Source organism: Anser brachyrhynchus, assembly GCF_964034855.1.
Source record: "Anser brachyrhynchus genome assembly, chromosome: 18".
In the NCBI taxonomy this organism is placed as follows: Eukaryota; Metazoa; Chordata; class Aves; order Anseriformes; family Anatidae; genus Anser; species Anser brachyrhynchus.
In genome coordinates, this window is record NC_137711.1 from 11,928,986 (window position 1) to 11,944,038 (window position 15,053).

At 44.1% G+C, this 15,053-nt stretch overlaps 1 protein-coding gene across 6 annotated transcripts in view; it reads right to left on the reverse strand.

Annotated features, from left to right (window-relative positions):
- DNAH9 (dynein axonemal heavy chain 9) overlaps nt 1-15,053 on the reverse strand; it is a 210,146-nt gene that overhangs the window by 35,188 nt on the left and 159,905 nt on the right. The gene's annotated exons all lie outside the window — the stretch shown is intronic.

Consider the following 15,053-nt stretch of genomic DNA (forward strand, 5'->3'; position numbering starts at 1 on the left):
AATATCCTGGCACACCACTTTTAAATTCACAATAGTCAATATAAATAACCAGCAATTAAGCAAGCCATTCATGGGTTGTTTGTGTTCTCGGGGCTGACAATCTCCTGTTCATTACAGTTACGTACAGCTGATGAAGTAATGTTATTTCCCCAGACGTTTGTTCATTTTTAAGAGTAACAGTAAGGACCATCAATACCAGTAAGTGCAAGTTAGTGGGAAAAAGTCAAGCTGGTGGTTTTGTAAAGACATTTAACATAAAATATTTAATTAGTCATGCAACTAGTTACACATATCTGTCAGAAAATTAAGCAGTATTATGGAGAGGTCATAAAATGAATGCAGACTTGCCTCACTTTTCCAGCTACAGTCCTATATCATTTTCTAAAATTCCAGGCAAGAAAATAGCTTTTCTTACATTAGGAACAGGGCAGATCACCCCACAGCAGGGGTTCTTGGTCTAAAACCACCATAATTTTAAAGTTACGTGTGTAATCCAAGCTGGCTCTGCTAACAGGCACTGTGGAAGGTGATTTATCCCATCCAGAGACAGGACAAGGAACTTCCTAAACATAAATTAAAAGCAGATGCCAAAAAGATAAACTGTTTGCAGGTGGCAAGGAAATTGCATTAAGGAACCATATCAGAGACTTAGAATAAATATATATCACCTATAACAAGGATCAGAAAGGAGCTCTCATGGTTAAATAGCAGAGTAATGGGAGACTATTAAGAGTAAAATGACATTCTTCAGAAAAAGGAAATCATGTCCAAATGAGAAAAACAGAAAACAGCACAAAATCCAGTCATGGTAAGGCTGAAAACGATTTTAAAAAGCAATCTTCTGAAAACCATAAAAACCAATAATAAAACCTTCTCCAGGCGCAAGAAACTTACCACAGAGCCTATAAAACTAAAAGATGATCAAGGTGTATAGGGAGTGCCCAAGAAAGGCAAGGCCACCACAAAACAGCTCATATTAGGAGGAATATTCACTGCAGACCCCGGGGAGGGTCTCCTCCTGTTTTACAGCCTGTTTTACAGGGGCAGAATCGCTCACATGCTGAGGCTGGAGGTCACCCATCCAACCCTCCTGCTCCGAGCAGGGTCAGACAGAGCTGGTTGCCCAGAACTGTGTACAGACAGGTCTTTGAATAACTCCAAGGACTGAGCCTCCACAACCTCTCTGGGCAACTTTTCAACCACCCTAACAGTAAAAATAAATATAAATTATAATGTTGAAGGAAAATTTCCTCTCTTTCAATTTGTGCCCATTGCCTCTTGCTCTTTCATTGGGCACCACTATGAACAGCCTGGCTCCATCTTCTGTACTCTCCCTGGCACAAGGTATTTAAACCAACTGATAAACCCCTCTGAGCCATTTCTTTTTGAGGCTAAATAATCCCAGCTCTCTCAGACTTTCCTCATATGACAGATGCTCCAGTCCCTTAATCACCAGAAAGACTCTTAAATTGAAGCAGCAGATGAAGAGTTTTTAGGACAAATTAATAAACTAATAATAACAATTTACTAGGACCAGATGGTAGCCACCCTAAAGAAACTCAGATGTGGAAGTGGTCCATTACTGCTCGGTAGGCACTAGGCAAACTGCTAGGAGCCTTAATAAGCAGTGAATCAACACACAAATGGTGTGAATTAGAGAAAATGAGAAACATAAGATTTCCAACCCATTTTAGGTAGCCAACAGAGGGATGCCCAAATCTGAGCGTGTCACCATAAATAAACTCCCATTGCGGTTGCTGGAAAGGCAGAGGTATCTCCAGAAGGTCACCACACCAGCCTCAGGAATCACCCAGGAAGGTGGAAGAATTGCCTCCATGGGGCCAGTGTCTCTCCATGTTTGGACCTTAATCCAAATAGAATATTTATCTTTCACTTAACAATGCTATTGCAGCTGAGGAAGAAGGTCTCAGAGACAAGCAACCAATTAAGGCATAGGAGACAGGCTGGGAAGCTACTCACAGGGTTTGAACTGCTCACCATATTCGAAAACCACCTGAAAGAGTGAATGATTAGTGAGCTGACAAAATTAGTCATAAGACAAACTAATTCCAGGTAGTAAAAACCAAACCTGATGGCAAAGAAGTGCAAAAGTACGCCATCATTCTAAACGACTGGCTATGATATGGCAGAAGAAATTCACTGTTGATAGACACAGTAATGCACGCAGAAAATCAACCCTAGCTATATATATGTGTAAACAATGATGGGTTCAGAATTAGCTATTACCACTCCGAGATCTCAGAGTCCTTATGGTTATTCTCTGCAAGTAACAATTCAATGCTTAGCAGTGCGACAGCAATCAAACGTCAGCAAAGGAACAGCAAATAAACTGGAAACATTATTATGCCACTCCATAAATCCATGGCAGGCCTTCATCTTGGATGCAATACCCAGTTCTTATTTCTCTGTCCTTGGAAAGATATAGCTTCCATTCAACAAGCCACAAAATTGACATGGACTTGCCAACTTGGAGAGAGAGATCAAGGCAGAGGTGATGAATGAAGGATAATAACGTAGGCATGAACAGAGCAGTACATTCTTATACGATGCATAACTAAATTGAGAATTCATTGTATCAGGGTTTTGTGGAGGTTGAGCGAATCCGGAATGAAGCTGAGCTTTGATTCACAGAGAGACACATCACTGCGTGCTTACCCAATTCATACATCCTTTCCCTCAGCATCTGGGCCTGCCTTCTGACAGGCAGGGAGTTGGGCTGTCTGCCCCAGCACGGTGCTTTTATGGACTGATGGCACGAAAGAGCACTGAGGGAGCTCCCTCGTGAAAACACAAAAACTTTTGTGCTGGAGGTTTCGGTTGCCTCTTACAGGCTGCTTCTGGAGAGATTCCAGCCAGGACTGAGGAAGAGGACAAGCAGCTGCAGAGAAGGAAAGGCTGAGGTGCTTTGGGCATGGGTTGGGATGGGAGCGGTGGCCATGGTCACAGGCTATTAGCAGGGATGGGTCAGCACTCAGAGCTGCTCCATGAGACACAAAGGACCAGATGGCAACGCATCTCTCCAGAGGAGCTGTGGGTACCTCAGGAGAGAAGAAATCTGGCTAAAAACTCAGTCACGTCTGGAATCGGCACCCCTTGCACATCAGCGACTGTCCTTGCATGTTCACCACAACCTTGCCAAGTCTTGGGTGCAAAATCCAGTGTCACTTTTGTAGAGGGATCTTGTTAAGGATTGATATATTTCCATTTGGTATGTCAACCATACTTTTTTTTTTCCCCTATATAGACATATATATACATATATACATATATATATATATACGCAGTTATGGTGAAGGCTGACTTCTTGACCCCTAATAGTGACTACAGTGCACGTGGATGCTCATCCTGGCTGTGCATGCACCACAACCCAGCTCTACAACAGTGCAGCCAGCGGGCTCCCCTACCTTCTGCACAGAGCAACCCCCCTCTCAGCTACCACAAAGCAAGAGCTCTGGTCTGTTCTTGGCGACACAGGCACATCTTCAGTACAAGCTGCTGCTTCACAGTGGCTTTCTGCTTCTGGATCTGTACCAGTTTTCAAGGGTACTGGAAATGGGCACGTCTGAGCACAGATGTCTGGAGCTGAACTAATCATCCCACCAGGGCATCATGGAGAAGGTGGGTCATCTTATCCTAACCCAGATGCAAGCACTAAATCACAAAGTAACAGAGCAAGTGTGGTTTCAAAACCACAATGTCTTCTAAAAATGTGCACTTAACTATTTCCATTTTCTTCCTCTCTGTGGGGCTGGGTACAAAGTCCACCAAGATCTCAGGGAAAACTTATGCTGTCTCCTTGCCCAAGTCCTCCACATTTTAGATGTTATAACCAACTCCCTGCCACTTGATAACTTCAGTTTTGTCCTTTTTGCACAAGATTTTATGAGGTTGTTTTGATACCTTATGTTAAACAAATTGCTATACAACTCCTGCCACAAGTCAACCTCAGGCTCTGACGAGGCAACTGCTTCACACATGGACACCTTGCACACCCAGTCCTGCTGCCCCAAAGCTGATTCACGTGACTGGGAGCAACATTTCTTCTTTAGAACTGCACACATTCAGTCTCCTTCCCTGAAAGGATTTAGGGTTGTGCTGATGTTATATGGGTTAAATGGAGTCTGAGGCATGGGAGCAAATGAGGAGAAGATGCCTGAACAAAGCAATCCTGTTCTGGGGAAGAGACACTCCACTGTAAACACCAACCATACGAAGAGCAGCAGACAAAATGCAATTATATCTGACTGTTAACACACCAGTGCTTGTCTGAGGTATTTAGGATTTCAAGAGATGAGGTAATTCCTAGGGTCCAGGCAACCAACTCAGTCTAGAAGTTCAAGAATAAAGCAGGAATGGACCAAAACACATAACCAAAGTGTTTTAAACAGCTACAGAGATTTAGTAATTTAAGGGAACAGCTCAACTGAAAAGCATAAGAAAAACTGTTCATTAAGTATCAGTTTAATCACAGACTATATACCTGACCCTGCTTTCATCTTTAATTGGCGGTTTCTTCCTACATCTGCTTTTGTGGTGTTAGATGGCTGAAAAATAATTGCTTTAGCTTGTGTTGACATGACACCAATGACCATTATTTGTCAGCATCACTGCCTTCAATATCACAGACAACTTAAGAAACACTTCTAAAAATAATCAAAGCATTTATGTATTATCCTTTTGTGATAGAATGGATGGAAAATAATATATGCAGCAAAACATGAGTTGATACTAAGAATTCATGATTTGATCAAATGAATACTTATGCAAGAAGTAGACATAAATAAACATACAGCTCAAAAATTTTTCTACTAAAAGGACAGAGATGCTGTGGAGGAGATTCACAGGTTTGAAGGAAACCTTGCAAATTAATTCTCAGCAGTCAGATAACACCACTTGACAGAACATGACTAACGACAACATATGCGGTCATAATAATTGAATGCTATGCCAATTATCAATAACGACACAACACAGACAATGCTTCCTTAATACCAATCACAGCTGAGCTACTGAAGAACCACCTCCCCTTGCTTGCTTTGAAACCTGCCTCCTGATGGTTTCATAGACTGCCTCTAGCTCTTCCTTGGGAGAAAGAGGAAATAATTAAGCCCTGTCCACTTTTCTATGGCTCAGGGCTTCATACACTGCCAATATCATCTCCCTAAAGCACACTGTGTAGTTTACACTGCAACAGTTTTTGTGTACTCCTGATTCCAGAAGAGCTCCAGAAGATACATTTATGCAGGACAACGCAAGTTAATTTATTGCTTTATTGATTTTTTTTCTTTTATTTTTTTTTCTTTTCTGTGTTTTGAGGTCTGTGAAAAGAGCTCTTGTGTAAAAGACGACTCTCCAGCATCTCCACTTTGTCACAGCTCGCAGCTCAGTCTCGGCTGCAGGTAAAACTGGGTTACAATGTCAAATTCATGGGCACATTACCTTTCTTTATGAATGGAGAGATAAAGGAGCAGGTGGGAGCCAAATCCTGCCAAAAGCAAACAGCTGATAAGAGGGTAAAAAAAGGAACCTGAAATATCTTCCTGTGCACACTGACCATTATCACTGTATCTCTGTTATTTCCCTACTTTGCATCATGGAGTATGAGACAGAGAGCAAGTACCAGAGAAAGAGGGTCCACAGGCAGGGCTGGGGGCGTATGTGCAGGAAGACGGGAACTCCAGAGGCTTTTCTTTGGGAATGCACTTCCAAGCACCTCTGTGTGCTTGCACTTCACAAGGCAGAACGTATATCACAGGACGCAAGTGTTGCTGTGGTAACCATCAGAAATAGCAGCACATACATACAAACCACAGACACTCCACAGCACGCTCCCTTTGCTGACAGTTGCTGGAGACCCTGCACGTTCCTGAGAGGGGCTCTCTCCTTCACGCCTTATCTACAATCACCTCCCTGAGCAGCGGGAATTAGTTGTATTTACAACGCCTCCTTCCCTTACGAGATGCTCTCAGAAAATTGTCACTGATTTAACAGTAAATCTGAAAGCTAGGCTTGGCAGTTCAGAGACAACCCCAACACTTCCACCTCCCTGCTCATGGTGGGCTGTAAAACAGGAGAAATTATGGCAGAGTTCCTGCCTATGCAAAGTGCTTGGATTTCAGCAGCAGCCACCTGAGGCTTCTCAAGACCTCACTCCACAGGTAATGCTCACCAGTGAAGAACACATTTGATCCCTGCAGAGCCAGCACTCTTAGCTCTCCCTTAAGTCTTCAACCTTTATCGATACCCTCTACACACAGCTCTGAGGCGGACTGCAGCCTGTAACAGCAAGTCCAACTACTTTGCCGTCATTTAGCCCCACCTCTGAGCATGCTGTCCATTGTGTCACTGTGGGCCCTACGATGATCCCCATCATTTTACTCGGGCTGGGCAAACTAAGTAGCTCAATGTCATCTACAAAGAGTGACTTCTCGATACTTGTGGGTCCCTTCCACCTCAGGCTATTCTATGATTTAATGGTTTCAGTATTTTGGTCCCTATGATTCTCTGCTCACCATCTTAGCCACTAAGCAATGATGAGCATGATGGCACCACTCAGCATTTTGCTGCACTGGAAACTATACAGCTATTCCCACCTTTTGTTTATGGATGCATCTCCTCTACAATTTGTGGTGTGATTTCACCGGTACAGACACAAAACCGATACTGGCCTAGCTATAAAGGGACTGGCAATGTTGAGTCAAGCCAGTCCAGGTATCAGAGGGGTCTTTACAACTCTGCTAACACTCAGGATCTTGTCTGGGCCAACACTGGCCATACTAAAGCTGTGTTGCAGTAACCTTACTGCTCTCATGTTTGTGTAAGCCTCACCTGCTGTGGCCACAGCTCCAAATGAGAACCTGGCCCTTTTCTGCTAGAAGTTGAGTAAAAATAGGCTGATCTGTGACCCTTCCACTAAACACGGTACAGAGAAGGCAAATGCAAGTGGGGAAAAGGAACAGAAGAAAAAAAGAAAAAAAAAAGAGGGACTGGCCTGAAAATTTAGAGCACTTCCAGGATACCTGCAAGCACCTGAGTGTTGTTAGACCAGTTTTGGAATGAAGCATAATGCATTCTTCAGGTTCTTTTAGCACAGACATGCCTGAATGTTGAAGATAGCAAATGAAATGTGCATAGGACCATTCCTGGGCCTAATGTCAACACAACTGCCCCTTTCTACACTATTGACCCATTTTACACTCCAAAACAGGCTGGGTTATATCTGAGATGTCTACTGGGAATGATCCCTGGCCTATCCTTACTCCTGAACTGTCAGGGAGAGACCCAGCCATCTTCATCCACAACCAGGAGCAGAACCTGTGCTGACAATGAGACAGGAGAGACAGCTGAGGTCCAGCCCGGCAAACGTCTCCTGGCACTGCTGAACTGACAAGTACAGACATCACCTAGGGGTGACGGCAGATAGGACTGAAAAATTCATGTACAAAGGCAAATACAAGAAGGGAGTAAATGGTGACTGAATGAGTGAATGGAGCATAACAGGGGATCTAAAGAGAGGATGGTAGGACCCAGCAGAGACACAGGGCCAGCTGGACTCAGCAGTCCATGGTCAGACCAGAGAGCTTGTTCAAGGCAGAGATGATGGCAGGGCACTGCCCTTCTGAAGAGGTGCACTGAAACCATTTCTGCAATGGCAGCTGCCAGCTTGGGTCTCTCCTGGCCCCTGTTCAGAATGTTTCTTTTTTTTTGATCAGCAACAGAAAAATAGGGATAACATAGATCCGCTTGTATTTTGAAAGAATGTGGCACAATTTAAGGCTTGAGAAGGCATTTGAGTTTGTCCTCACGTCTCTTCCAGCCACTCCAATGCTTCAGTCTTTGCTTGAACCCCACAGTCCAGAACTCAGGTCTGGACTTCAACCCAAATACAGGCATTAGTGGCAGGAGAGACTGCTGGGATTTGCCAAGCCTGGGAGCAAGTGAGCATGAACTACAGAAAATCTGGACTGATCTCGATTCCCCAAAGTTTTAAAGACAGTGCTGGAGGTTATCTCACCAAAATTCATTTGATAAGATAAAAGATTTAAAGATATGTAGTGATGAGCAGGTGGAATGCACAGCAAAGAAAAATGGGTATTTCTTCTTTCATGTACACCTAGGAATGAAAAGATACTGTGGCTGGAAGGAAAAGTAGTCTTTTTCTTTACTGAAGCAGAGGCTTAGTGCCAAATGCTTTTGTGAGCCTAGAATGGACAATATGTCTCTTATAGGACAGTATATCTCTCTTGCTTGCAGCTAAGTTTGGTGGTGAAGTGCACAGAAAAAGGCTCCATTGTGTTTATGATGCAGTAAGGAGTGCTCTGCCAACGTCTGGATCTCATACGGTTTTGCTCTAGGAGCTCACTATTATTCAATTTAGTACATGAAGCTGACTCAGTGAAGCAACAACCTATGAAAATGGAAAGATACTCAAGAATTAAATTAACATGATTGCAAAGAGAGGGAAATGACATTTTGGCTAATGGATGAAGACTACAATTAAATTGGGAATATCTAATGTCTGAATTCTTCCCTGCATCATTTCATTCAGATCTACAGCTGTAAACATGTAAACAAATTCACTGTTTCTTTGCCATTAGGCTGAAAAACATCATTTGGTGATTTTGATGGTCACTGCCCTACAAAAAGCTTCAAAACAGGGCTAGAGAAGGAAACCCAGCAGACACAGCTCATGCCAGCACATACTTAGTGCTCCTTGATGTGCAAAGCTCTTTTCTCCCTACACAAATGAGACTGCATGCACCAGAGACCTGACCTTCACAACCCCAATCACTTTTCCTTGTCTGTGACCATCAGGTCCAACAAAGAACCTCCCTTCAACAGCACCTCAGTCACCTCCGTGAGGATATTTTCACCAAAGCACTCCATAATCCTCCTGGTTTGCCTGTGCCCTGCTGTGTGGCCCTTCCAGCAGTTATTAGGGTGGCTGAAACCCCCCCCGAGGAGCATCTCAGCTTCCTAAAGTGTTCTCTTCCACCCTAGAGAGAACAGAAGATACTTCTACCTAGGACCGGCGTGGAAGGCAGGTTAGAATAATCGCTCCTCAGGTGCCCACTACTATTGACAGGAACTCTGCTTACAACAGGCTCATTATATAGAAACAGGCTTATTATGCCCCCACCTGTGGGAGTGCGGCCATGGGGGTCGACAAGCCCCATGGTTGGTGATAACATCAGACTCTCTAACGATGAGGCCATCAGGAATGTAAAGAGTTTGGAGGGAACAAAGAAGGGTGATTCCAAAGAACTGGTGATTCAGGAAAGCCATCTCGGGTTGCTTGTTCTCCAGCCTTTAAGGCATGGAAGTTGCTGGGTGTTTGCGGCTGCTGGGCAAAGTTGTTGACCAATGAATAGTTAGTGGGAAAGGACTGCTGTGGGGAGAACAGTATAAGAAGGGAGCCTGTCCTCAAGATGGGGATGCAACAAGGAAGAATGAAGATATGCCCTCAATATGAGGGATGAAGTTAGGCCTCAGTAAGAGAGCTGATGTTATGTCATCAGTAAAGGAGTAGCAGTTACTGATCCTGAAAGAACCCTGCTCTCCGAGTGGTCATTACACCACACCCACCTAGTGGGGGCATAATAAATTCATGACCTGCCATGAATTCCCTCTCTGGTGTCACCTACCTTCATCAGTCACTAGGATGAGCAGTGACACTACGATGTTAAGGGCCTACCACATCAGGACAGCAGGGAAGACAGGAAATCAGACATACAACATCCATGCCAAGACCCCCAGTAAACTTACTAAACACCCTCTTGAGAACAGTTAAGGCTTTGCTACCACACCTGTGGGGAGACTGTAGGGGCCTTCACTGCTCAGACAGCAGGAGAAGTTTCCACTTCAGTTCCTACCTGCTGTTTTCACGGCAGGGATTTCTCCTACCTGAAGCAGCTCTTTTTCCCTTTGCTATTAGTCCTGAGCACACAACTTTGTTCTGTTCTACTAAATTTCACCCTATTTGGACTACTCCAGGCCTATAGTCTGCCCCAGTTGTCCTGTATCACATTTCAATCTTTATTTGTATTGACAATACTTCTCTTAATAATATACCAGTGCAAAGCCGTTAACACATTCTTTTTTTTTTGAGCCAAGGCAATGTCTTAAGTGAGACTAGTCCCTTGACTATTCTTTAGGAGTTCTGCTGGCAACATTTAACTTCTACAGCTTCGCTGATACACTCCTGTGTGGCACCTGCAGCCTTACTACAGCTCTCATTAATCGGAGCTGCTGCATTTCAGAGAATCACAGAACAAGGTTGGAAGGGACCTCTGGAGGTAATCCGGTTCGACCTTCCTGGCTCAAGGAGGGCCAGCACGTTTATTTCCTCTAAAACGTCAGTAACCTTTGCAGTGCAAACTATCTGATAGGCCTGATCTATCTTCAGCAAATTCCTAATACAATTGCTACTGTTACTTACATTTCTTACTTATTTTGCCCTCCAAAGTTTGTTCTGAAACTTTGTGTATTACTGAGTTAAGACCAGTCTGCTCCAGTAATTTCTCCCTGTTTTAGAAATATATGCTAAATAATCCGTTATTTTCTAGTCAGATGGCAGCCTCTGATTTGACAGATTCATTACAAAAGCTTGCAATGGATTCATAGTTTCTTCCACCACTGTTTAAATATTCTGGGATACAGATTATCCAGCCCTCTGAGTTGAACACATTATTCTCTTTGATCTGATTTTCCTCCTACTTTTAATAAATCTTGTTTTCAAGAAAAGTACGTTTGCGTGGGTGTTTTGAACAGCCAGCCCTCAAGGACACAAAGTCTTTTAACCCTGGAAGAGAGCTGTCACCGAGACTCCCTCAGCCAAAATATTCCAAGCAGGGACCAGAGAGTCACAACAAGTGACTTTGGAAGATGCCATTAGAGGAATGGCATGGATCTGCATGCTGGGCCTGCTGGCAGCAGGGCTCATCTTCCACACAGCTGCACCACGGGAGATAGGAGATTGTTCAACTGTGCATGGGGTTTTCCACAAGGTGGAAAGATGTCAGCTGCAGAGGGCAGAGCCCTGCTGGACCTTGGTCTATCTCCTAGCAGTGGTACCTGGCTGCTGCCTACCTCCAAGGTCACAGAACTTACCATAAGGAACAAACTGACAATTAGCTCTATCTCCCCTTTAGAACTGAATGCTACCCCTCTTCCAATGCATGGAAGGCTTTGGAGAGGAAGGTGGTACCTAGTGTATGTGTAAAACTGTGCATGTAACACCAAGCTGCTACAGGCCTGTGCTCCCCCACCATCCTTTCCAAGGATAATGCCCTACTGTGGGCTGCTTTCCCATCATTCCAGCCCTAAAGACATAGCTGGGAAGGTAGGAAACATGAAGGAACCAAGGGATTGATGCACATGAAGGATGCCCAAGAGGTGACAACCCTCTGCCCAGAAGAGCCCCAGTGCTGCAGCAAGGAGGTGCCGCACGTGGCAGCACAGTTTAGTTGGGAACCCCACTGCGCACAGTGGTCACACTGCTGCAGCTGCCGGGCACCCCTCACGTATTTCGGAGAAACTCAGGCAAGAGGACAGGCTGTAAACAAATGCTCAGTCCAACTGCCAGAGCTCCTCCTGCTTGAATGTGCCTCCTGTGTGACGCCCAGGACGCCCAGGTCTCTGCACAATCTGCAAGAGATGCTCCATGTAAGCACATCCACCTCTCAGAAAAGTCCTGTGTGAACCTGCAGGAGGGGAAGTGCTTTTCTCTGGCCGAGCTGGCTATTCCCTTCCAAATGACACACCACAAGCCTTTGTGAAATGAGCTGGTTTCCATCACCTGAACGTTTGCATGCAACTCCATCTCACATCTTAAAAAGTAAGAATAAAAGAGAGTTTCTTTCTCCTCAGGGCAAAAGAAATATATAGCATTTGGAAACTCTTGAAAAGAAAACCTGTTTTCTCAGTAAATGACCTGCAAGAGTATCCCACAGCTTGTAACATGACAGAACCTGCATTTCTCACAACCTTATTAATAAGAATCCAAACACTATTTACATTTTCTTTCAACCCAAGAGAAACATTAAGGTGGTGGTGGAGGGGTAAGATACTAATATGCGCATTTATTCACATTTACCTGTTTTTTTCCTGATGTTCTTCATGGATTTTCAGCATGCCAAAGCAGTGGGGTTTCATGCTTGACAAAATCTGCTTTAAAAGCTTTTTGTTTTGTTTTGTTGTTTGTTTGTTTGTTTTGTCTCAGTTTCTTATGCATGGAGATGAAGACCATTTGAACTGCTGTTAGCAGACTTTAGCGAGCTAAAAAGAGACCAAACCTTTGCTGGCTACTGCCTGCTGGGCGCTAGCAGAGAGCTATGGCCCAAGTAGAGCACAATAAAGCTGGCCAGGACGCTTCTGGTAGATTTTTCTTAGAAGATGATGTCAACTTGTCAAAACTGAAACTTAGAGGCCAAGGGCTAGCTTTGGTTTCTTTACTTTTTTTTTTTTTTTAAGACGTTCTGGAATGGTCACTCAGTCTGCACTGGAGATATTTAGTGCACGTGATTTCCACTAATGGGAATTAAACACCTTCAGGAGTGGGGTGAGTCAACAGATGTGCACCCTCCTCAGGTTCCCTTCTGCACCTCAGCTCTCCCACCCATACAGCCACAACTCTTGCCACACAGTCTGAATACAGACTTAAAAACTGCTCTTGCTGCTTCAGGATCAACTTCTGCTGCTGCCTCTATCTTGTAATGATCAAGCAACACGTTAACCAGGTATGGTGTAGCTGCTTGACAGCCCCAGAGATCAGTTCTGTAGTGAAACTTGCTGCGGAGGGTCACCAGATGAAAAAGCCCCCATTTTATATGCTCTGTAAGCTCTGTTACAGCCACCACCAAGCGTTCAGAAAGCTTCTCAGCTAAGACGCTTTTTCCTTAAATCTTCTACTACAGACTGACACAGTGTGGTTACAAAAAGGGCTTGCCTAAAAGGCAGGTCCAAAATTCTTATGGCAACAAAAAGTCTTGAGAAAAATGTGATTTTGTGCAAAAATCTAAATGAATAAGAAAAATCTAAGACTTTCTTCAGTTTTTCAGGTGTAGTTTCATTGTTGTCCCACCTCCACAGCAAACTTCTTTCCACCAATTTTTATGAACACTTCAAATTGTATTTGACAGACAACATTGGAAGCTCAATGCCATGCTATGGTTAGATGGTATACCTGCCTAAGGTGAAAGTTCCAGATCAAAATCCTGTGTTCTTATTATGGCCAGAAAAATATGTTTTAAACCCCTACAAATCTATGAACTGTTTCTAAGGAGACCCAGATGCTAAACCTGATATTAAATGGATTTCAGAGGAGCTCAAAGATCTTCCTTGATTCTTCCATGCCAACAAACAACTCAGAAAAGAGTAGCTGCTGGGCTTGTGCTGGGGTTCTTCTCTGTGCCCCTCAGGTAACATGTCCTATGTCCTCCTGCAGCAGCTGCACTTTTGCTGTAGATAGTCTCCTATTCTGCAGTTGGACCATCTGTGTTTTTAGCAAACAGTTTTATCCATGGACTTGATTCTCTCATCATCTGTGCCACCCAATAATACTGGTGTAGGCACCGCGACAAGGGGCTGCAGCTCAGGGGAGGCAGGGGCAGTGCTGGTACTAGAGAATCAGGAAGCCCCACCGGTCAGGCCCTGCAGCAGGAGAACACTCTTCTTTCCATGAGAATGAATGACTGGTGCTTTCTGGTGTTCTGCCTTGTCCAATGACTCATTCCTGGAAACCTCTATTTTTAGGGTGAGCTGAAAAACTTTCAGGTTCCCAGGAGAAACACAGATGCTGCTTTCCTTAATTTGCCTTCTACGATGCTGGTTTCCTTTCAGCGGGTAACACTGGCCAGTCATTACAACTCAGAAAGGATCAGTCCCCACATCAGCAGCCCTTCCTGACGTAAGAACAGTTATCCTGCTGCTGCAAAACAGCAAGGCCTTCCCAACTGTTTCAATGTCCCTTAACAACTGATTCCCACAAACATAATTCCCCGACTCTTTATTACTCATAGTACTTGACTATCATTATTTCTGGTTCCAATCAAAGACCGGTAATGAACTACATGCGTAAAAGCCATTTAGGTGACCATATCAAGTGTTTGTCTTGGAAAGCGTGTGTATGGGTTTATACAAGTCAGCAAGTTCAGTGGTTATCAGGGGAGCTTTACTCCATGTTACCTGAAGAGTTGATCAGTGGACAATAAAATGCAGAAGTGAACCTAACAGCTGTTTTTTGTCTGCTCAACAGCAAATGGGAAGCCTGCATGTAGCTGTCCCGTGGGTGGCATACAGCCTCCAAACAATGAGTTTGATTAACGTGGGTAAAATTACCCTGACTGCCTCTTGAAATCTGCTCTGTTCCACTCTCCTATTATTATTGTGATGATTTATAAATTCTGGGGCATTTTTGCATATTGAGTTGTCTGTGTCGTTCCAGGTCCTGTGTAACTGATCTACAAACACTCCTGAAGCTGTCTGTAAGGTATCTGTCATCAAAAACCTTGAAGGAAAGACCTTGTCAAATAAACTGCCATATGGCAAATATTTGCCATGATCCACCTATGACTAAAACAACAGGAGACTCCTTTGTCATTCATTCCTGCTGTGATGAGTTTGGATACTGATTTATCAATATCTGGAGTGGTCAGCATTTCAGCCTCAAAAAAAACATTTGTTCAACCTTGCAAAAAAGTTTGCCCAGAGGGCCATCTGATTTCAGATGGATTTCTGCTGACCACAAAAGAGTTGAGACCAACCCGCCCAATTTAGGGAATACCTATTTAGCACCTCAGCCTGCTCTCCCTTCCCTTCTCCTCATTTTACATAAAGATCAAAGCCTTGGAAAGAAATGGGGGCGTGAAGTGAAATACAGTGGCACAGTCTGGAGTGGAGCAGCTTGGCCCTTCTGTGTGACAGGTAAGATCCATTGCCCTGTTGTCACTCCACATGCCTAACCAACACACCAAAGGCAGAAACTGGAGAGAAATGGTACTGCCTGCCTCAAACACCCGCTTGATGTTCCCAAG